This window comes from Chlamydotis macqueenii, chromosome 8 (genome assembly GCF_036417535.1).
Source record: "Chlamydotis macqueenii isolate bChlMac1 chromosome 8, bChlMac1.mat, whole genome shotgun sequence".
NCBI lineage: Eukaryota > Metazoa > Chordata > Aves > Otidiformes > Otididae > Chlamydotis > Chlamydotis macqueenii.
Genome location: NC_141563.1, coordinates 9,353,278 through 9,378,303, shown reverse-complemented (window position 1 = coordinate 9,378,303; position 25,026 = coordinate 9,353,278).

The following is a 25,026-nucleotide window of genomic DNA, read 5'->3' as shown; positions in this document are numbered from 1 at the left end:
GGGACAATACAGTAATTGCTGTTATGAATTTTTCACTTCTAACTGGTGAGAAGGCAGAACATCACCTTTCAGATTCCCATCTCTCTCCTTTTGCAGCCATCTCACAGCAGCTGTGTGACAGGCAGAGACCTTTAAATGTTAGCAAAAAATTTAAGATCAAACCAGTTGGTTTTTCTGAGAGGGAAGCACAGTTTTTAATTAACAGGTATGTCCCATGGGAACAATCCCTTTCCTGCAGGAGATTTTGACTTTTGTTAAGAAATCACTTTTTCTTTTCATGTTAATAAGTTAAGAATTTTGAGAACAAAAGGGAAAACATTTTCTAAACAACTTTCCTAGTTAAGCCTTTCTAGACAGGAACACTGACCGCACCAGAGACCCTGCCTGGTCGGCTGCGTATTGCTACCGACATTGTGCTGGATAAATTTCTGCTGGATGCATTAATCCTCCCAAATCACCTCTGACTGCCCTATACTGCTCTTTACAACTTCTTTTTTTTTTTCTTGCTCATGTGTCTGCAGCCTTCTACCCAGTCACCAGCTGCCACAGGTGTTTTGCTTGACCCTTTCACAAGGGATTTTACTCTTCATTCTGTAATTTCTGGATGTAACCTTATATTGACTATGGGGTTAATGAACGAATCTCAGCTTATTTGAAGACTGAACTTGATATGCCTGCTGTAAAGCTGGTGGTATTGTACCTGGTGAAGCTACATAGTTGTGTTACCGATTTCATATGTATTGACAAAAAACCATAATGCTGTTGGGTTTATTCTCACAGGATGTCACAAGTTTAGAAATGGTGGGAATAAAATGTTTTGTTCAGCACAAACCAGATTGTGATCGAGCTTTATTGCAGCCTTTCCATACAGTGGAAGTAATGTAAAACATCCCTTTTGGACCAATATAGAATCATTAACATTTCCATGTAGATTTATATAGGAAACCAAAACACAAATATATTTCCACAGATCAACTACTAATGGGATAAAACAATACTCTGTGCGGGTAAGTAATTTTTTTTTTTTTGTGGTTTTGATTAGTAATTAAGCCACATACAATTTTATTCTCTCTGGCAAAATATATAGGAGTAGGAAACACTGACTGTCAGTGGTTTTGCTTTCCTATTTTCCAGAGCCTTGTTTGTAAGAGAGAACTGAAAAATTGCACGGTATGAAGCAGCATGCAGAAGCCATCTGTGACCTGAAGCAGCAGAAGAACGCTGTATGCGCAGCAGCAACGACACGTGAACCTGCAGCCGAGCGATGAACCGTGTGTCTACACTTCTAGCGCAGTCCTTTTTCAATTATATTCCACACAGTAAGTGACACTTACGGGGCTGAAGTTAGAACAAATTGTTTCTTTCCTTTTTTTTTCTCCCCTGACACCTTTTGCCCCTTCTGCAGAGGAAAAGGAGGTGTCAAACACATATGAAATAAGGTAAATTTGGAGGGATTGGGAAACAAATTGCTTGAGAAGTGGTTTTCTCAATCAAACTTCTGTGCATTTTCAGAGTTTGGTGGCTTTTGCCTTGGTGTGAGCTCTTCGAAAAGCTCACGTTGTCCTTCAGTATGGCTCAGATCAGTGCCATTCAGCATACGGCAGGGCTGAAGAATAGGGTAGAGGAACAACTGGTCAGAAAATGATGGGCCTGTCTGGTGTGATATCTCTGTGCTATTGTGAGTGCAATGGTTTGTGGTGTTGCTTTAACTCCTGTGATCCCAAGACAAACTTTCCCTGGTGTGAGTGCTGCTGGTAGATATTTGGAGAGGACTACCATATACCTGTTTTCACAGTAGGCTTTAAAAAATTCTAAAAAAATCTAGGTTGCCCAGAAAGGTGGTAGAAGCCCCATCCCTGGAAACGTTCAAGGCCAGGCTGGATGAGCCTCAGAGCAACCTGATCTGGTTGGGGATGTCCCTGCTCCTTGCAGGGGGGTTGGACTGGATGACCTTTGAAGGTCCCTTCCAACCCTAACCATTCTATGATTCTAAATGCAGATGACATCTCTCTTTCAATCTTCAAGATAAGCCTGAAACTTGTTAGAGGAAATCAAGGCAGTAGACACAGCACAGGTCTGATCTCTGCAGTGGCCAGTGATGACAGGAGCTGGTGGCCAGCAGCAGCACTGAGAATATTACGGAGCAGCAGCCGACTTGGAGCAGCTGGGATTGCAGCAAGCAAAGGAGCTTTCAAGATGAGGTTTAGTGGAGGAGGCTAGTTGACTGAGGTAAGAAGGGACATGAGCCACGGGAAAAGTGGACCAGGATGGGAAGAATGATACTGAAAGAACAAATGAAGTGTTGAGTGGATGAGTGAGAAGGAAGAAATACAGCTCCCAGAAAGCAGCTCCAAGGTGGAAAGAGCATTGGTCTTGATGGAGTTTTGGGGTAGCAAATAGGAATTCTGGGCTGGGAAGCCCTGAAACTTTGGCTGTGCTGTAAGAAGGAGGGAAGTTACCTTGCCACTTGGGCAGCTGCAACTGGGATTTAGTTTTAGTGAGGGACTGGCCCCACTTGCCATCTTCTTTCCTGTTGAAATGATGGCAGCCAGAGACTGGTCCAGCTTCATTTTGCACCGTCAGCATGTTCGTGTAACACAGGGATCATTAACATCTACAATGCCTTTAAGATCTCAGCAGGCGTTGAAAGCAAACCCTCTGGATTTGTTTGAGATCAGCAGATGAAAGTTTCCCATGAGAGATTTTCCTTTCAGCTAGAATCTATTTTCAAGCTGCCTTTTCACAGCAATCTCTCAACTCCTTCCAAGCCACTTTTATTTTAGCTTGAAAAGCTTTTAGGTGATGATAGCTTTGGTTGGGGAGGAGATAATAGAATCTGCAATGGCTTCAGTGATGTTCACTTTCCTTTAAACTACACGCGAGGAGCCCCCAACCATATCCTTCAATGAGAAGCCCTTGTTAAAAGGCCCGAGGTAAGGAAATATAGCAGGTCTCAAATTCATGCTGCTGGTTTAGAAGCTTTGATCTATGATATACCTATATATATATTGTATTTGTAATGCAAAGATTGTTGATAAGGGTTTTTGGCAAATGCTAATATTGAATCCCAGATGAATTTTGCTATGATTGCAGGCAAGAATCCACAGGCACGGAGAGGTTTTCTCACTCCTCTGGGAAGCAGCAGCTCTTATTGTGCACGTGGTTATCGTGGGTGCTGGATGGCAAAATAAACTGCTGTGGAAACCATAGCTCAGTCACGCAGTGCTGCACACTGAGCCAGAGGTAAAGTCAGCAGGAAACACTCAAATAAACACATAGTCGTATACGCCATTGAAAACCAGAACAGTATATTCTCACCAGCATTACTCTTAGCAGAAGGAACATTTCCATTAATTGCATTACGAAAAATGTTGAAGATTGACAGCAAGTCTCTGCTGCTCTGCTTGGTGGCAGTTTCTGGAGGAGAGGAGGAGCGAGTGAAAAAGGCGATTACCTGTCAGAGCAGGGATTTGGAGTGAATGACTCGGGTTGTTAACATGACAGAGTAGGGCTGCTCCTGCCTGCCAACCGCATTTGGCTTCTGGGTGTCACACTTACTTTTATGGATTTTTAGCTCTGGTTTATTTGCGCTGAATTTACTCTTATGGATTTTTACTTCAACTCTCACAGGCTGCTGGAAACAAGATGGTAGATTATAGTATGGGGGGAATAGTATTGCCATTTGTATTTGTTTAACCGCCTAGAGAGCAGGTTTGTTTGACTTACTATAGACGAAGAGAAGCAGCACCAGTAGCGATTGCAAGAGTTAGTTTTACGGAGAGTAATAATCCCATAAGCAGGTCTGTGAAGACATTCCAAAATGGGTCTGTGCTAAACGCATCTTCCTATTATTTAACAGCTTTGGGAGCAATATAGGAAGATGTCCATCTCTCTTCCCCCTAAGCTACGTGGTGACAGCTTATTGGGTGGGGCAGCCTTTTTTAGCCTGAGCTCTGGGCTCTGAATCCCATGAAGGACTTAGATACAAAAAAAAAAAAAAAAAAAAAGACAGGTGTGGCAGGAGCTGGTTTTAGGGTCCTGATTCCTAAGGTTGAGCTTTCTATATAATTCACGGTGAGAGCCCGAACCAGACTCACAGTAGATACCAGTGAGCTGGGAAGAAACCCCTGAAGTGGCCATGGGGCATAGGCTCTATACGTGTTTTCCCCCATGAGAATTTACCGAGGCTCTTTGTTTTATCTTAAAATATACAGCCAGAGAAGAAGTTGTAACACTACCCGTTCTTATTGAGGAGATGACGCTTTTGTCTAATTTTGCACTCGGTAGACACAGTAGGTTTCATCTCACATCCATACATTGCAATGCCTGTGCTCCAATTTTAAGTGAGCTAAGAAAAAAACGGGCTAGCACCTTTTTTTTTTTTTTTTTCTTCTCCTGTTATGGTGGGTGTGTTTCTTAGCTTTGTAGCTTTGGTTGCCCCAAGGAAAAACCTGATCTCTGTGCTTGCCAGACCTCCTGTACCACCCTCCTCCTCCTCTATCTTTTCAATCCAGTGGCCAATTTCAACCACAATAAGCTGGAGATAAGAGGTCTCTAAACCAGTAACCTTCCTACAGGTCTCACTGAAACACGTGGCTAAATAAAGCTATGAGATGCCATTAGTCTCTCTGCTAAGCAGAAGGTACAGCATAAGATCAGGGGTTTTTTTTTTTTGGATTATGGAGAAAAAACTTGAAGAGGTAACTTTAGAAATGGCCTGGCTGTTGGAAAATTATCATTTACAGTTTCCACTAACTCAGGCAAGAGCAGTTTATTTCAAGAGCACAGATAATGAACAACATAAAATTTCTTATTTCAAGGAAAACTCTTCACCATAAGCTTTCTGACTTCATGGAAAAACAAATGAAAGCCAATCTCCTATTACAGTGAGGAGAAGAGAAAACAAAAGAGGTTTCCCCTGTTTTACACTGTCAAGTGACAGAAATTGCAAACCACTAGAAAAATAACCCACACTCTGTGTGTGCATATAGGTCCTCCGTGCTTTTTGGGCCTCCCTCCCAGCACCTCTCCCTGCCCCAGCCCGGGAGGGTGCAGGCGGGCAGCCATGTCGCAGCGCTCCCGAGCCGGTTTGCTCTGCTCGCCACTTTAGCGGGAGCTCGTCTGAACGCCCCTGACTTTCCGAGCGTGTGTTTTCAACTGTGCTTACTTCTGCTGTCCTGCCAAAACCAGGAACTTCCAAGCGAGCAGCCACAGAAAAACAACTTAGCATATCAGCTGCTGCAGGAGGTTCCAGCGAGTTGGAACTCTATTTATTATATGCTTGACAGACTCAGGAAACGGCACAAAGCTGCGTGTTAATACACAGGCAGGCAGAAGACAGACAAGGCAGATGCTACATTAACCACAGCTCATTGGAATTGGAGAGCAGTTAGTCCCTTGCCCTGCCTGTCTGAGATGGTCAGCTTGATAGCCTCTTTATATAATCCCCAAGAAGCCTGCTAGCATGCAGGCATGATTGAAATCCTTTTTGCAATAGCTGGCGAGTAGAGGAGGGCCAGATTTTGCCTGTTGAGCTCCTCTAACTCACCCACCCCATCTCCGAGGGAGTGGTGGGTTCAGTGTCTGATCCCAAGCGACCACCATTCGCTAGCAAGCGGCTGGGATGTTTAATCACTGTCGCTCTTCTGCTGGACCACAGCAGAAAGATGTGATCCCGTGAACAAGCCTCAGTGCAAAACTGCCTGAAAATGGCGATCGTGGGGGTGCCCAGGTGAGCGGGGCCGGCAACAGGCCTCGGCCATGGCAGGGTGACATGCGCGGGGGACAGCAGGCAGACAAGGGACAGGCAGAGGAAAGGATTACGCGGAAGAGGAGCGTGGCTCACTCCTGCACATTAAATAACAGTCTTCGGAAACCTAATTCTTCCCATTGCTCTAATTTTCCCTCTGACTGTATTCATGGTCAGCTCCTTATTAATTACTTTCACTCCAGTATCTACACCTTTGCAAACCACAGCTTCGCTGCAGGATTAAGCACCTGTTAGATTGTCAGACGGTTTGTTTGTATTTGTCCCCAAACTCCATTTCAGATAGATTACAAACAGCAGAAGCCAGGATTTATGATATCCCCTTCCTCGTTCTAACTGAAATATTTCCCTATGCATAACACTTAATGTTACATTCATTTTATCATCAGTATTTTTGTAAATTATCATCTTTGTTTCTACAAAAACTTGTATAATCATAAATCTTGGTGTGTACATAACAATGATTAAGATTAGCAGTTTGAGTTTCACCTTCAGTGCCTGCAAATTAAAGCTCAGAGGATGTGACCAGTTAAATAAAAATGAAGTGAATTAGCTGCATTTTATTTTGCTTAATTTTTGGAGCACATATGGTACGTTATCTTTTCATATTATAGAAATACCATTTCTGGGTTTCCACATGATGATGAATATTGGACGATTTGCCCATCTGGTACCTTATTATGACTTTAAAAAAAAAAAAAAAAAAAAAAGTTGTTATTAGCCAGTAAGGTCAAGCTGCTGCTGGAGCAGCCTTCTAATAGGATCACAGCTTGTATTTTTTAATTTAACTTGTTTTAGACTATTACTTGAGCCCCTCATGTTTTCTCCCAGTGGAATCACTTGAGGCTTGTGGGTCTCTGAAAATGTGTGACTTAATGACATCCAAAAAGGTGGAGGTTTGGTGGTTTTTTGTTTTGTTTTTTGTTTTTTTTTTTTTTTTTTTTTTTTTTTTTTAGTTTACTCAATGTATTTTTGGTAGTAATGGAAATTTTCATATATTATGTCACTTAATCAGCACTGTAGAGAGAAGACCAAGGAAAGTAAAGATACTTCTGATCGTTTTGTTTGAAAGTAAGCCATGTACAAGGGAAAGAGCTGACACGTACCGTACATTTCTCTACTATGCATCAGATGTGACACCTGCAACTCATCTGAAGAAGTAATTTATCATTATGTGTAATTGCTTTTTTTAACTTAGGCAATGTAAAGCAATTCATTAGTGGGGTGTTTGAAAAGTCTCTCTAATAAGCCTAAACAGTGAAGATTTAAAATTCTTTCTCCCTGTTTCCTTCCCCTCTCCCACCATCAAAATAAAGTAAAATTGCATTTGTCTATTCCAAAGAAAGACAAAACAAAGTTCTGTGGAAAATAAATGTCAGGAAGAAAATATGAAAGTCTACTTGAAACAAAACTGTCCAGTTAATCATTTCACCCATTTCTCCATCAAGGATAAGCAAGACACTAGCATACACAGAACGGCAGCAGGTCATGAATTAATACATTTGTATGGAGGGGTCTCAGTTTGTAAAAATGGAGAATGGGACTGGACGGGATGGGGAAAGTGCCAAGCGGCTTTTCAGATACCTTCTGCTGAACAGCCTTCCAAATTTGCCATAAGTCAGGCAATTGGTCTGGGGCATGTTTTGCAGATGGATCAACAGCAGCCCATCTTCAGCTGGGCATCTCTGAATCTGCATGACAGATGGTGCGAACACACTGGCATGTATTTGCTGGATCAGAAGGTGGGTGGTGGTTTTTTTTTTTTTTTTAATCTTCCATCAGTCTTTTGGCAACGTAGCTCTTGGCAGTAATAGGTGGATAAGGAGTGACAGAGTATCTGAAATAAGTTAGATTCCTTTGTCAGATTTTTATCAGAGTAGCTTTGAACTGGATTATATCTAATCCTCTTTCTTATTTCTGTGGCAACATGCTGCAACACTAGGAGCTCATGGAGGAGAGATATAACCAGAAAAAAACCAAACGTGTATTTGCTCTTTGATGTCTCAGTTAATCCAATATAACACTATTTTGTGCTTCTTATTCTGTGGAATATGGAGAAACAAGGAAATAACCATTAAAGAAATAAACCAATGAGGTAATCTGTGGACTAGTGGTTTTTTTCCATTGGACATTGAATAGTAGGAGCCTTGGACATTGAATAGTAGGAGACTTCTAAAATTGTAAGGTGTTTTCTTGAAGTCAGACTGAGAAAACAGTATGGAGTAAAAGACAGCAGTGAATAATACATTGCACTTGTGCAAAGGGCAAAGAAATTTCTTCATTGGTATACAAAATACATTCACTTCTAACCTAGCTCAGTAGTAGCTGGGTCTGCTCTGTCTGAGGAGAGGAGCATCTGTAAGCATTTGTTTGTCCTCTCTCCAAATGCTTAGCATATAGCCTGTGCTGCCTGTGGGTACCTTGCCTGGGGAGATGGAGAAGTGTGTTGGCACTGTGGACCTGTTCAGTCTCAGATGTCCTGGATGTCCTGCAGAGTACGTATGTCTCAGGTACCTTCAAGGCTTTCTTGAAGGCTTGTCATCTGCAATGGGCATACTCCTCTGTTTGAGAAATGGCAGCAGTGTGGGCCATGACACTTAAATAAAATTGGCATTGAATTATACTGATATACCAAAGAGGAATGTTAAAAATACACAATAGAAACTGTTTATTCCTTGGCTTTTGTCTTGACATCCCTCAACACCTTCTTTCTGCTTCAGGGATTTATGTACTTTAGGAATGTGGCATTAAACAGATATTGTTAATTATTCCTCTTCAATTCCAGCACTACTGAATGCAAGAAAGGAGAAAAACTAACCCAGAAGAAAAATTTGGCCTGCTGTTTTTGTGATATTAAAGACAGATGTGGTGCCTTGTTCTTAGTACCAGTCAGTGCCACAGCCCGTCAGAAAGCCTGAATGCTTTCTGGTCCAAAACAAATTATTCTGTTAAGATTTAACAGATATTGAGTATTAAGTGCTTTGGGTTTTTTATATATTTCATTTCTATCATTGATCTTGACTTAGAACATGACTCCAAAAGATCTTGTGATAAGGAGAAGATTAGAACTGATAACAAAACATAAACTGACTATCACACAAAGTGCAACCTGCCATTGGAGGACATGGATGTAATGTATATCTGATTTTAAGATCCCAGTTCTGTCTTTCCAGCTGAAGAAAAGAACGTCTTACATGGAGTGAGTGGCAAACCCTGCTCTCACCACTTTGCAGTTATCTGACAAAGGAGTAGAAGGGTGCGCATCTGAGAGTTTATATTTATCTTAAGACCATAACACTTTGTCCCCATCAGTTGGCTGCTACTTGGACAAATGGATAGCTAAAGATCACAGCTCCCTGAAAAAGTGTATTGATATTTTGAAAAAATCCAAAAGCAGAAAAAAAAAAAAAAAATCTTATTTTCATCCCAGCACCCCTCCTTTTTTTTTTGGTGAGGTGGAAGAGAAAGGTTGTATGCCTTAGATGAGAATGAGTGAGGTATAGTAAAGTTCTGATCAGAACCATGGTATCAAAATAACTTTGGCCTTTCCTTCCCCACCACCAGCTGCAGTTTTGGGATGCAGAGCTGCATCGAAGTGAAGATACTCTATGCTGAAGTCAAGCATGTTTCCATGCTGGGGGAAGGTGGGAAGTTTCTAGAATTTTTGTACTTGGTAGAGAACATAGAGAGAAATATATGGCAAGAGAGGATCCAGCTCAATATGCTTCTTTTGACCAAAAAAAAAAAAAAAAAAAAAAAGATTGAATTTCTTATAAATGCTTCTAATAGAGCCTGAGCACAACCCAAACAGGCTACAAATTGCAGAAGGTAACAAACTCGTGGAGAAAATTAACATACCTTTCACCTCCTGTTTGTTACTGTCAGCATTCATCAGATCAAAATTCCCTTGCACACCCATGGAATCAAACACGTTGCATCTGCTTTTAAAAAGATACTGTTATACAAGGTAAATGCCTGCAATTTTTTTTTTTTTTAATTTTATTTAAAGAGTTTCCTTGTAACAGGTAATTATTCAAGTAATCCTTTTATTTTGTAGTTTGATACTACCATATCTTTTTTTCAAAACTGTCGTAAAGAAATGTGAAAGAACACAGCTACCTGGTTTTAGGACCTTTTGGTCTTTGGCTTAATGCCTTTCAAACTTTCTAAACATAGGACAAATCTGGCTGCACATATACATTTCTGAGGGCAGATGGCAGCAGAGGAATGGCAAAACTTTTTTTTGAGTAGCTAATGTAGAAAATACCTCCATCTGCCACAGCTGGCTACTTTGATGTAAAAGTACTAAGATCTAAACCTTGAAAAGTAGTGGAATTTGATTGTTTAGAAATATTAGAAGGCTGTGGCTTAATAGCTCTGTATATATTATGTGGTTAGATACTGTCTATCAATCTTGATTTTTCTAACTTGGTTTAAAGTAATTGGTGCAATCTATTTTCTTTAACAAAGTGTGGTATCAAATCAGTGGTAAACACGACTGTGATAATTTTTGTGCTCCCCCTAACACAACCATCAATTATGTGCTGCTGTGAGCTCAGACTACACTCCTGAATGATCCATGCAGATAAATTACTGACCTCTCACTGCAGAAAATACACTTTTTGGTATTGCTGTTTCACTAACCTTGAGAGGATATGATTAGTAACAAATGCATCCCTGAGACAGAGCCAAGGATATTAAAGATATGACAAATTATTCATTAAGAGTCTTCAGGGGAAAGGTTATAATGATATATTTAAAGGCAGGCAATAGCTGCAATTATGTTTTAAAATATTCACCATCAATGTATAGCATGTAGCATGACACCTCAGTTAAATGGACAAGCAAGCAAGCTGAACAAAAAAAAAAAGACACACCTGGATAACCCACTCAGAGCAGCTTTCTGCCAAAGTGAAAAACACGGTGGTGTGTCCTCCCTGAAGGAAATTCACATATAAGCACCCCTGGCAGGATAAAAAGGTGCTCTTCGATACCAAGAGAAAGGATGACTCAGTGCTGAGAATTACCCATGCCCATCTCCTAGATCCAGATCTGAATTTTGCATGTGAACTTTTCCTTTTTTAAGAGTTCTGCCCAGCACCTTTAATTCATTGAAAGCAAAAGTCTGAGATGTGGTTAGTCTGAGATGTTAGATTAGGTAATAATTCTAATTCTGTGATGACTTCTTATGTAAACTTTAAGTTCTCCTAACCTTCCTTCATTCAAACCATGTAGTATTTACAGAAGAGGGATCAGGAATGTGCCTGAATACCTCAAAGTCACTATGCCAGTATCGGTACCTGCCTACGAGCCAGCATCTCTCCCGTTCACCCAGCTTTTCTGGATTACTTTGAATTGCTTTAATGTGTCTCCTTTCATCTAAATTTATCCAAATAATTGGCAAACTTTGCTACATTACTGCTCCTCCCTTAGTCAAAAAAATTAAGTCTATGCATTTCTGTCTGAGTATGGAAATCTTGCAGCTCCCAAGTGTTACTTTTTTTTTTCAGTGATTAAAGTAAATCATTCGTTTCTGCTATTTTACCTCTTGCAAGACTGCTGAGTTTAATATTCTCTAGAGAACTTGACAAAAGGCTTTTGAAAATTGAAATAGATTACTTTGACTAATTTTATCCACTATTTGTTGCTATTCTCAAAGGATCCTAAGAGAATGGAGGACTCTGATTCTTCCACATGGGTTTGCCCTGATGGCAACCTATGCTTTTGCTTAGACTGCAAGCTTTTGGGCACAGGGACTGTCTTCTCTGTTATTTTTGGAAAAGTACATCACTTAGCCAAACAATGTCCAGACTGAAGTACTGAGGCATTATTAGTACATTAAAAGCACTTATGTCCCTAGTTCTAGTATATTGTTCTCAGGTATTTTTGTAGGCTTCTTTTAAAGGTAAATGTAGCACTGAAGTAGTTCCTTACTAGCTGAAAATAGGTGGCTATAACCTGTGTAGCATGTGTACATACACTAACAGAAAGAGTACTACTAATGTTTTTTTTTAGCATTTTTTTTTGCCATCTTGAGACTTCCAGCACTCCAGGGAATCTGACAAAACCAGCAGGAGTAATCAGGAAATCATTCTACACCAGAGTGATTTCCTAATTATTCCTGTTTCATCTTACAGCTGTGATGATTGTGCTTTTCTGTCTGACTGGCTTTGGTTTACAAGTCCTGCAAGCTCTGTCAACGGTTCCTTCCAAGCTCAGCTATTCTGCGTTTCTGTGATAATAGCTTAACAATAGGTACGTCTTCAGCTCCTTCTCTCTGTGTTGTTTATTGTTTTAGCAGGAGACGTTAGGAGCATGTAGGAGTCTTTTGATGAGAGGAACCTCTGACTTGAGGGTAATCTTTCTTATTTCCCATAGAACTCGAGAAGTAATTGTCTAAGCACTTCATATATATTTGCATCCAATTTAAAGCAATGAAATCTTTCTCTGTTCACTTTGCAGTCAGTCCAATGTGCAAGTAACACTTAAAAGACTCATTGCAACCTCAGAAACAAAGCCACATTTGCTTTGTGCTATGAGATTCTTCAGTAAAGAAAACCTTTGTGACACTCATATTAAGCCCTAATAGCCAAATTGGAGTAAACTGCTCCTGGATAAACATACCGAATGACCCACCCTCATATTAAGGAAGGATTTTAATTTTTTTTTTTTTCCTGAATGGGTGACTGCTTTGAGCAAAGAGAGGAGCCGTGTCATTTTATTCCTGTGAACTCTGTATTAATCCAGCTATGTAAGCAAGAAAACAGCACTTGCCCTTTGTAGAGCCCCACAGCACTGGGAATTTGTGACTACACTGTATTCCATGTATTGAAGAACTTTAATCCTAGAACTTCTGTTGGCTTGATGTGACCATGTTAACCCAGGACACTTTCACCACTACTTCCTGCCCAAAGCAAGTTTGAGTTCATTTCTGAGCTACGTTCTGATTTTCAGGGTCCTGTTTGCAGCAGCTCTGTCCCTGAGGCAGTAGGCATTGCCAGAAAGCATATGGCCAGGGCAATAAAAACTTTTATCCTCTTTAAGCCTGTTGGTTTTAGAGTCTATCTTCTACAAATAAAAGTGGGGTGATTTATTTGAAAGAATTGCCCCTAATGATGGACAGCGAATGTTTTTAGACTCTCTGCTCATCAGAGGGGCTTGAATTGGATTGAATTTGTCTTTCGTGGAAGATTTCTCTCCTTTGGCTTCTGTTCTTTCCCAAGGATTGCAGTATTGAAGCCACTAGATGACCCCTTCTCAGTGTGTCTGTGGCTATCCTCATTTAGCAACAGTTTGCAGATTCACCAAGGCATAATATGTGATCTGGTCATTAGAGAAGACAGAAAACAATGTTCCTTGCAAACCAACTTTGAGAGTGCTGTTCGTTTGCTGAGATACCTTTCATGCTTGTGATAGACAACAGATGCTTCTTATCATAAACAGGCAATATCCTTATATATGACTTTGTTCTGCTGAGTTAGGAAAGTTGGTATCAATTTCTGATCTCATTTATAAGTATCAGAGTTCTAGGCTACTTTTGTTGCCTAATTAATATACCACTGAGAAATTAATTAAATTGTAAAGAGTATCAATGAGGGGTAACATTCATCTTTCCCATAGCAGCTGTGATACAGATCACTGACAGAAAAAATATCCTAGACAACAGAAATTATTTTATCTGTTGTGCTGATGGCTGATGGAAAAGTTGAAGCTAAGCCTTGCAAGGCAATAAATGAGCCAATACACGTACATAAAGATGCACTGGTCTTCAGAGTTTTAGTTTCTCATATCATTAAACAAATAAATGACTGTTCCCTTTTGTGGATTTGTATTGGAATAATCTCAGACAATATGTTGGATTATTTAAAAAGACAATACCTCAGTTTGTTCTCAAACTTAAATAAGCTATATATTTGTGTCGTTAGAAGTGTTTAATTTTTAAAATGTAAAATGAAAACCTTTGTATTATCAAATTTGCAGAATACAAGTCTAATGGCTACATAAATTTTGAACAAGGTATCTCTTTGTAGCACTGTATTCAATGTGATACACTCAATTTGAAGATTTTTTTTTAAAAAAAAATCTTTCTTTTTCCTCAGTAACCTGCATCTTACAGGGGAATTTTTTATAACGTCACCTTAAATTACAGCTGCAGCTCTCTTATCCTCATTTATGAACTTCTCACTGCTAAAGTTTGGTTGCAGAATTATGAAAATATTTAGTAGATAAAAACCCCAAAACGTATCTTGTGCTCAGATAAAACACATAAAATAAAGTCATCCATAGGCCCCATTTTGGAAATGTCAAGTGTTCTGTTCACAACCAATTCACATCCATCGATTCTAATAGATACTCAAAGACATTCCGCAGAGGACGGAATTTGCACTTCAAAGTGTAAAAACATTGGCAGTGAGATTCGGAGAATACTCTACATACAGTCCTCTCCCTCTTTTTTATCATTATACTAGTTTAGCCCTCTTCATGCTCAACTAAATACTTATATTTTCATTTACTTTTTCTATGATTTTCTTATTTTATTATTTTGTGTATTTTTTCCTTTTTTTTTCTGTGTGTGATGCTGCTCAATTTTGTGGCCCAGCTGAGAGTGAAGGTAAAGTATGTTAAACTTTCATATTATAGGCTTGCATTTTCAAGAGGTTGGAAGATGTATTTCAGTGGTGGGTTTTTTTTTTTGTTTTCCTAAGATGTATTTTAGTGACATTCTTTTCAGTAAAGAATTGTAATTAAAGAAAATAATTTAAAAATGCACAGGCTTATACCAGTTCAGAGCAATTAGGCTAGGTAATTAGAAGCATGATAAAAGGGCTGCATGGGGAAAGGAAGTTAAACCCTCGTTGAATTGTTACATCAAAAAGTGAATAAGAAAAAGAGTAAATTAAAAGCAGGGCTTATAGCTGGTAAGCAAAAGATAAAGCAAATTATTCTGGAAAAATGATTGCATACTTATTTATCTAGAGCTACTATTCATCACTTGTAACAAGGTTCCTGAATGTGGAGGTAGCAAAGTTACTGCCGATTTCCCTTCTTGGTCCCAACTTACTGGTCTTATTATCTTAAAAGGTAAACACTATCAGCCTTTCCTAGGACCCCTTCACAGAAGAGTATGGTACAGAGCATGGTTTCGCAGAACAATTACATGAAGAAAAGCTAAACAACATTAAGACTAATTGACATGATTAAACTGGTTATATTAAAGTGGTTATTTTGAAATGGATGGGAAGAGGAACTAGGAAATTAACTTGATGTTTGTTTGCTTTTTTTCATGAGGAATTTTTTTTTTTTTCAGTGGCTCCTAAGTTCATATTAAATGCCAACTACAAAAAAAGTAAGCAGTCATGCAGCTGGGTTAGTTTGCTGGCATTTGATAGGTTTGAATTTAAACGGACATTTTCATAACAGGAGTACTGGGAACAGTGACTAAGGGGATCGGTTACACCATTCTAGCGCAGTGGCACTATTTCTGTGAGCACGTACTATGCATCAGAGACCGAAAGAGTATCCTTTCATAACACAGAGAACCTATATGCTAAAAACTTCCCTCCGTGAGAGAAGTATGGAAAATGTCACAGTGTGATTCCCACCAAGTTCTTAGAAGGAGATGAATAAATTGTTGTGGCCAGGAGAATGGATTGCTATGTCCACACTTAACCTTAGAACTGTGGAAGCGTTTGCATGTCACTGATGCCATGGGACTACTTATGATGGTGATGATGTTACCTAATTGATTCATAACTTGTGTGTTTGATTAGTACTGCCCTCTGAAGCAGCCATTAGAAATGAGCCGCAGGTCTCCATGGGTTCATCTGTGGTTAATTAATAATCAGATACCCTTTTATCAGTACACCATAACAGAGTTAGACAGCAAAAGATGTTTAAATCTACTGATTTAATGAGGTAACATACTTTTTCTTTAATGACTGTAAATGGTCACATTATTTAAATCAAAACCGATAATAAAAATCCCCTCTTTGTAACAGCACCACCAACAAATGTTGCCCCGGTAATCAACTTACCAGTAAAACAGCAATAAAGCAGCCTAATTGTGCTCCATATATTGTCATACATTTCAAGACCAGAAAGCACCTTTATGACAGTGTTATCTGCACTCCGGATAACCCTGGCCAGAAAATTTCGTACAATAATTCTTCTGTCAAGCATCTAATTTTGTTTGAAATGGAATATCTCATTTAGAAGCCTGGGAAGCTCTGCTGATCTGCAGCAATCCAGTGCAAGCGTTCGATGAATTTTCCATCAGAGCTAGAAAGTCTTCCAGACAGACTGAGCAAAACGCTATAGGTGGGAGGCATAGGACAGGCAAGGCTTTGCTTCATCCTGACGCGTGCTGTACAAGGGCTATGTGCGCCTGCGTAGAGGGAAGTGGTCTCCCTGTCCCATCCCTGAGCGTGTGGATGGAAACCAGACTTTACTGTCATAGAAATAATGTCTATGTCAATGGCAGTAACTTTAATGGCTCCTACGAGGGATATTTTAAAAAGAAGAATAACGCTGATTTTCAATAAGATTATATTGAAGCATAAAGGCTATGCCAGTTTTTAAAAATGTATTTTTTTTTCCTGAAGTAATGGAGGAAACAACTTCAATAAGGAAGGAAAGCACTGGAATATCTTGGATTTTTAAATTCCTTATGTTTTCCTGTATGTTTCATAGCCTGTTCTGTCTTACATTGTTTTGTCGAGTGGTCAGAAGCATTAATTTGAAACCTTTTATCAAGTTTCCATTAACAGTTTGAATCTTTCCCACTAATAGGATATTCCAACTGACCAAGCAAAGGTACTTTAGTGTGATATAAGAAAAAAACATGTAGGAGTCTGACTTTTGTGTTTGGGGTTTTTTTTTACTTTTTTGTCTCTGACCTCACTCTCTACACATTGATTCTTTTTTGGAGTGAGTCTGGCTCTGATTGAGGCTTTTCAGTACTAACACTAGGCAGTGGTTTCTTGTGTATTTGCCAAGCAATACAGCAGATTTTCTAACCTGCACCCCATAACGCATTCCTCATTACTGACCCGAAGGGTCACCTACCCAGCAAGACCATATTCCACATTCTCTGCATAGATTTCCTTGCTGTGACAGCCTAGATCTGCTGTATGAAACCGTGCTCAACACTGTACTAAGGTCGTCAGACAACCATTAGATATCAGATACTTGAGCTACTGCTGATTTATGATGGATTTGAACCGGTGGCCTTAGGGCATAACCTCCTGTCAAGCTCTCTGAGCTATCTGTTGTTTTGTTTTGTTTTCTGCTTGCTTTCTTACTTTAGGGACAACTCATGAATAAAAGCAGAAATGGAAAAAGCACAAAAGATATGCCTGGAACTACAGAAAGACAGAAGGCAATTTAATATATTTTTTTCTTCCGAGAAGTCAGAAGAAACTAGAAGAAACTAAATGCTCTGAGCAATCTAGCTTTTAAATGATTGATACTTTCTCCAGTATCCTCCTGAAAAGACAGTTGTAGAAGGTGATTTAAGATAACTTTGTTCTTTCTCATGGGAAATCAAAATCTTTTTCATAAAAATACTACTCCACTTCCTTTGATGTTCTTCTAGGAGCAAGAATCTAACTGACACAAGCTTATATTTCTAGTGAAATGAACAGGATTAGGTGGTAAAAATGAGTGGGAAATATTTTGTATTACATTTATTTATTTATTTATTTATTTGCTGTAGGCATGAGGATCACAGATAGTAAACTACTGATTATGACATTCAGTGTAATTCTGGGACAGAATTACTCCATGTTGGACTCAGCAAGCATCAAGAAACCATAGTCTGAATGCCATTAGTCAGCATGGACTGCCCCTGGCACAGCAAGGGATGGCTGCAGGGAGTGCTCCAGGCTGTTCAGCCAGCCTTTGGCCAAAAACGCTGCCTCCCTAGCAGAGCCTGGGGCTTCTGCCCAGCAGTTCTCACTAATGCTGGGGCTGGGAATCAACTCTGGGAATCGGCGTTGGAGCTATGCCCAGCTGCCCCTGCTTGTACCAGCTGCTGGAGCCGCGGTGCATGTGGGATCATAGCCCTGTTTGTGGTCCTGGGTCTTCATTTCATATGAGTTTCTATCTGCATCACTGAAGCATTAAGATGCACTGTATCACTATAGGAAAATACTGCCTTGCAGGAGCATCCTCTAAAGCATATAAGAAATCTTACAAACTCCAGTGACCTTAATTCAGGCTCTTGAAAATATCCAAGGAATATGCAGATTCTTCAGTAGCTACAGCATTACTGAAGATATTAATGCATTTTCCATTTTCCAGAAGGTGAAACAACAGCAACAAAAAAAAAAAAAAAGAAAGAAAAAGAAAATTAGACTCTCTTTCCTGCTCAGAAATAACCCACAGTGAAGAGACAAAAGAAGTTGTCAGCTTAGACAGAGATGTGAGAGACTGAAAATCTTTTTCTGAAGGCCCAGGTTGACAGAAGTAGAGAATTGAAGTTGGTAAAACAGGACGGAAGCCAGTAGTTGGGTTAAAAGTTTTTCTAACTGAAAAAGATATACACAATCCCTTCCAAAAGAAGCTGGTTCCTGAGACACCATGAGTAATATACAGTAGGACACAGAGATGATGAAACAAAGTAAATTTTTCGTCTGTACTTCCTCTCCATTTGCCCTACTGTCTGCATCGTTAACAGCCCAAGTCGTACACCTTGATGTTCTTGTGTTTCTTTCCATCTCCATAGGGCTTAAGGATGAAATCCTGACACCACTGACCCTGTGGGTCTAGGACCGTGTTCAACATCCTCAGTCCTCTTCAGGCTAGACAACAAAGGCTCTGTCAGTGAGTCCTTTGGACGATTAGTTCCTAAGATAGTTTTATTTATTACTATCAGCCAAAACTGCAACATATGCACTGCAAAACTCAGTTTGTATAGCTTCAACAGCAGGAGTTGGAGCTATTTGGTACTGCCACATTTTTTTTCTGTTTCTGGCAGATAAAAGACATATCACAGTAGCATGCCTGGTTTCCGTTAAAATTTAGATCTATTGGCAAATGATAGATTCACCTCTTGCCTTGTAAATTTCCACTCAGTGACTTATAGTATGTTAATTTTTAACTATCCTGCTGAGCAGAAACATTAATAATAAATATGATATGGAATAAATGCATTACAATTTATTTTTACTGTACTGTTAAATTATGATTTTATAGCTCTGGTTACTCCTGTGTCATGAAGAAAAAGTATATTTCCAATGAAGGTACTTAAGAGTGCAAAATGTTCTCTATAATGCAGATGTTTCCTCTTGCCCAGATACCCCTTTGTTTAATTACAATTGGAATGATATTTAAATATAGGTTTGAATCACATATCTACTTTGCTGCTTCTACTGCAGGGGGGCTTTCTGCTCAAGTGAAATAGAGTTCCGTTATATCTCAAAGATTACAACATTTAAAAGCAAGTGCTAATCCAGCAAATAACACATATATATTCTTGTTCAATGTTTTTTACTTTCTTCAAAAAATTGGTCAAGAATTCTAGCCCACAGCACACTCAGGTGAGCTGGGTCATATTGTATATTCAGTTGATACTGCTCTCTTCTCATTAGACTGAGATGTTATTACAAGTTATGATAAGTCTTTGCTTATCTTAAACAAGAAAGTGAAAGGCAGCATGTCACCTCAGCCCTTATTAGACTCCAGAAAATCCAGACAGAGAAGTTATGCAGTCCTAGCTATAGAAGCAACTTCATTTAGGTGCTTGTACTCTCTGTGTTGCGAGATAACAAAACAGCTCCACAAATTATTTAAGTTGAATCTAGCCCTTTTAGGTCACTGCAGGAACTGCTGCATAGTTGGAAATTTTTACAGGAGTGTTGCCCTGCTCAGGGAAGCTGCTGAGTACTTGAAAATATGGCTTTCAGCAACCTTACCATTCTGGTGCACACACAACTAATAAATCAAATGTAAATCTTTGTAGCTTTTTACCATAAACTGATGTGCCTCTCAGAACCTGATACATTTATGAAGTCCAGTAGTGTCCATCTATTCAGTCCTCTGAGTAATGTGTTGATATATTAAAGTTATTCCTGTCCTTTACAAGCTGGGGAATTAAACTGCATTTAGCCTGGGTACTGCACAGAAGGGCAGAATAGTCCTATATTTGTGTTCAATGCATGTGTCATAACACTATATAATGTCTAGGTTAGACTCCACTCAGTGATGATGTCTTATCTCAACAGGACAGACTTCTGAGCTACTGAGATTTCTTTGAATAGATAAATCGGTTTTTCAAGTACATCTCTTGAGCTAAGGAAGGTACCATACAAGCATTACTTTACATGTTAGGTATTTGTCCTGGTTCTGGGACAGAGTTAATTTTGACCTAAGCTGGGAGAGGAGCTGGAGCTGGTGGACACAGCTGGGATAGGTCACTCATTAGCCCACAGCTGGGACAGGTTACCCAAATTGGCCCAAGGGTGGTTCCACCCCATGTGATACCAGGGTTGGTGTATGAAGTGGGGATGGGGCGGAGGGACAGGCTTTTGCTACTCAGGAGGGAGCGGAGCACTGTGATCTGTGGTGAGCTCTTTTTCTGTATATTACATGCTTCAGTATTTTCTGGGGTCTTTGTTTGTTTTCCATCTCTGTTTTGTTTCTCTCTGTTGTTCTCTTCAGCTGTTTTTATCTGAACCCACTGGTTTTGGCTTCTTTTCTTTCACAATTCTCCCCTCTGTCCCGTTGTAGGGGCGGTGAGTTGGGAGTAAGCAACTGTGTTGTATTTTAGCTGCTGAGTGGGGCTAAACCATGGCAGGTATCATTATATCTTGTTGTAGTTTAATATGAAGCATGACAAAATATACCAGCCTAAGGACACCTTGTCAAGCCTGCTGTGCCCTTCCATGAAAGAAATACTCTGCTGATCAATGATTGCTAATAGCAGTGGTTTTAACACAGATTTGTCAGTGTGAAGGATGTGCATATCTGTGTGTGTTCTTTCATTACTGGTCGCTCATTTTAAATGATGTTTGAAATGAAAATGTGTTCCTTTATGACAGCACTTTAAAAAGTGTCAAGTAAGGAGTTTGAAAGTGTGTTACACTTTTTCTGTAGTTGTCTAGAAAGAATTCTGGGAAAAGTTGTAAATGCAACTTCATTGCTTCCTAGAGAGGAGAGCTAACGAATGTGGCATCAGGACAGTAGATGATGTGAGGTATCTGGATTTGGGATATAGGAGGACTTTTCCCCCAAATGGCAGAATGGTGACAGTCCATTATGTCATACACTATCTGTTTTCATTCTCTATTTTTTCTATACCTAAGAGAATTCCAAGGACTCTTGTCTCTTTCTTTGCCTATTTTCTTTTTTGTTGATATAGATTACTTTTTATTACATATGGTTAAAAAGTAAAATACATTGATAGTGTTCAAAGCTGTTAATTTTTTTTTTAGTTTTTGAGCTGTGTATCCTAGATAAATTGTCTTCACCTTAACATTGGTATAGGATTTTTTATTTATAACCTCTTACTCTGAAATTTTAGCATCTTGAATACTTGATATCAACCATCTGTTTATAAATTCTGTGAATTTTCATTAGTATTACATTCCCTGGTCTTTTAATAAATTCAGGAATTTAACATATATCAGCAACTCTGTCTGCAGAATAGCCCAAAACCAAATCAAGAGCTCTCTCAGCTGTGTAGGGAGCCTACCCGCAAGCCAGCTCTCTCAGCTGTTTAGGGAGCCTACCCGCAAGCCTATCCAAATCTACCTAGTCATTAGGTAAGATATGTCAAACTATGAGAGATTGCTATGACAAGTCTTTCTAGCTTCAGGAATAAATAAAATACATAAAAGACACAGGATTTGTCTGAAACTGTAAGGCAACAATGTGCAAGACATGGTAAGCACTTTTAATTTTAACCTGATGTACTTTTTCTATGTGGAGATTTGAAAGTTGGGCTGCAATACATACATGCCCAGCAGTTCAGAAATAATTGTTATAGTCAGCTGTCTCTGGTTATTGCATGTTTCGACTGCCCCTTGTGAGTATGGTTAGAAGGTCAAGGCTGTTTGTCACACCAGATTTAGATACCTGATATCTGAAATAATTGCAGCAATCCAGCCTGAAAACACTGTGTTCTCCATTCTGGGGCACTCATTTCCTATCTTATTGTTTTTGTAATTTTGCAGTGTGCCCTATGAGGTTTTGCTAGATCCACATCAACCCAGGGCTTTCTTTCATCTTTTAAAAACCAGTGTGATTCAGCATCACTGTTTGTTCCTCCAGTGGGCATCTCAGAGATATGCCACCTTCCCAGAGGGCAGCCCGGCATGCTGAACACAGGAAAACTTAGGAACTGGCAAGCCTGAAAACAAGAGGTGTCATTGTCAGCCGTGAGGGGATTGTATGCCTCTTCCTGATCTTCATCCCCAGGCATTTCTGGGGCTGGAGTCAGACTGTCTGTTCTTGGGGCACACTGCAAAGCTGTAATGAGAGTGTGTTTAATAACCAGATACTGTTCGACCTCAGCAGAGCACTTGTACAAGATGAATATATAACATAATTGGGGAAAGAGTATGTCCAATATAAATACAGATGGGCCTCTAAAATTGGTCCTGAAATCCCCAGTGTCAGTGGAGGATGCATTTGATACAGGTTCCTGAAAATGAGAAACCTCTGCCAACACCAGAAATGGGCAAGATAAAGAAACAGAGAATAACAAAAGTCTTTGTGTCCATCCACATATTGTGGAAACAACACTTTTCAAGAGCTGCCATGTCAGGACTTAAACAAGATGACTTCCTGGGGATTTCAGGATTAAATAATTAATCATGTTCTTTGAAGACCCTAGCGCAACCTGAGTAGAAAAAAAAGTCAATGCAGGGGAAGTGGCAGAATGGGCTGGTGACAGGAAAGAGGGCTATGCAGCTTCTACCCAACGGGACAGAAGAGTTTAGGAAGAGGACAATCTGATTTGCTGAAGGAAAAGGATATGATCCAGAAGAAAGTTATGCTTGTAGGGCTGCCTTCTTTCAATTGTACGATGGACCAGTTGGAGGCCTTGCTAAAGGCAAACCAGAGAAATACATGGGCTTGTTATCAGCTGTTGATTGACAGGAGAATCACAATGTAGAAGATGCAAGAGCTCTGTAATTTCTGCAGAAGCGAATATACCTGTCCTCAAATTTACTCACTAAATTAGAGGGAGGTAAATCAGCAAATAATAACTCTTCGTATCAATGCCTCATCATCCTAAAGCTGTTTGCCAATGCAGGCAAACAGCTTGAACTGCTCTTTCTCAGACCTTGACTGCTGGTTTTGACATTACAGAGTTACTGTGACCAGTAATAACTAACTTTGTTCCGGAGTTTTTTACCCAGATAAAATCCCCCAAACAGTGCATCGTGTGCTCAACAGAGGGCTAATATCTTTATAATAAGATGCTTTTTCATTCTGCTGGATTAAGACCAGTCAGTCAGAGAAAACTATTGAATTGTGTTTGGCTACAATAAGCCTGAAAGGTAACACTTCAATATCTCAGATCCTCAAAGGCATACCTTTCTCATTTACAGTACGTCGTAACATATTGGTAGAACTGACCTAACTGTCAGATTGGTATTTTAGGTGGTCTGTGGGGATTCTTCACTGAATAATATTAAAATTCTTGAGGATGGGGAACCAAGAGGAAAAGTGTTGCACTGTTTATAGATGGGTGGTGAAAATGAGGGAACAGATGTTTTTGACCTAGCCTCTCTGTGTCTTTATGGTCATTATATTTTTGTAGCTGTAGTTCCATTATTGAAAATAGTCTTATCTAAAAATGCTAACAACAAAAGAGAATACTTCCCATGAGTCCTGTAGTTACTCTACTCACCAACTGTGCATAGATGTTATTTGATGTATTTTTGTGTATTCTCTGGGAGCTGTCAATATAACCAGAAAAAAATATGTTGCCAAAAAAGAAAGCATGAGCAGACATCAGCAAGGATGTGATTCAGAGGAAAACACAGTCTATATACTGGTAGCAGACAGAACTGGAGGCATTTGGTAAGTAATTGAGAAATTGCCTCATGTCATGTATCTGCTGTCATACCTATCAAAGAGCAGGTGTGTTCCTCTCTGGCATGCAAGTCACTGTTTACTGAAATGGGAGCAAGATTAGAGCCACTGAATTGACAAATAAACACGAAGAGAAGTGGAAAAACAGCTCTGGCAAGCATTTGGTGCCCAACAGTAACTACAAGGGTGATGATGCTCTTCCAACACCAGCTACACTTTATTTACAATATTGACAGGGATTATAGTGAATGGAAAAGCCTTTTAAAAATTAGCATATTTTTAAAAATAAGCTGATGTGTTGATAAGCATATATAAACTGGATCTCCTCATGTTATTTAAAGCAATTAAGAGGAATTACATATTTCTGACATGAAGCTTGCAATAGTGCAAATTACATGGAGAATAATTAAATTGTACTTTTGAAAGGCTAATGCAGCAGTTTACCTTGTCTTAAAATTTTAATTTAGATAATTGTACAGAATTTTGCAAGCGGGCAAAGCCACTTATCCACAACATTTGCCACATGTATTTTATAGGAGGCATACTGTGCCTCTGCTATGGTTACCCTAATGTATGGAATATGTCTGACTAGCATGTGGAAAAGACATTTAAAATGTTGTCCAAGTGTTACTTATTGCCTTATGTTGGGATCAGATTGTTAATTTCCTCTGCTGCTTAGTGTGAAACCGTTTGTTGCCTCTTCAGGTCAAAGGAGTCTCTATGGTCTAGCTGTTGCTCTTAATAACACTTTGAGTTCTATAGGGATGATGAGCTTTCCCATCAAAATGGAAAGCAGCAATAATTTGGAGGTATTTGATGGGGAGGTTGTTGTGTTTTGTTTGGTTTTGTTTTGGTTGTTTTTTTTTCTCCTTCTCCCAGGAACTTATGAGAAAACAAAGGTACTTTCCTGTTTTATATTAAGAACATATTGTAAATTGAGACCATATCTTGAAAAAAAGTGATTTTCAGTATGAACCAACAATGCCTTAAAGCATCAAGCTTCAGAGTGCTTGTAACACCGGTAGCTATGAGAGATCAGCCAGTCTTACTACAGCGTTACATACAGGTACCTGAGGCAGCTTTTCATTAGCAACTTGGCACATCCTGATGTGAGTGTCAATGCTGCAGCCAGAATCTAGTATGACCTGATTTATCCTGACAGGGAGCAAGGTGGCAGAGGTCTGCCTTGGAGGTTGTTATCATATAGTAAGCAAGTG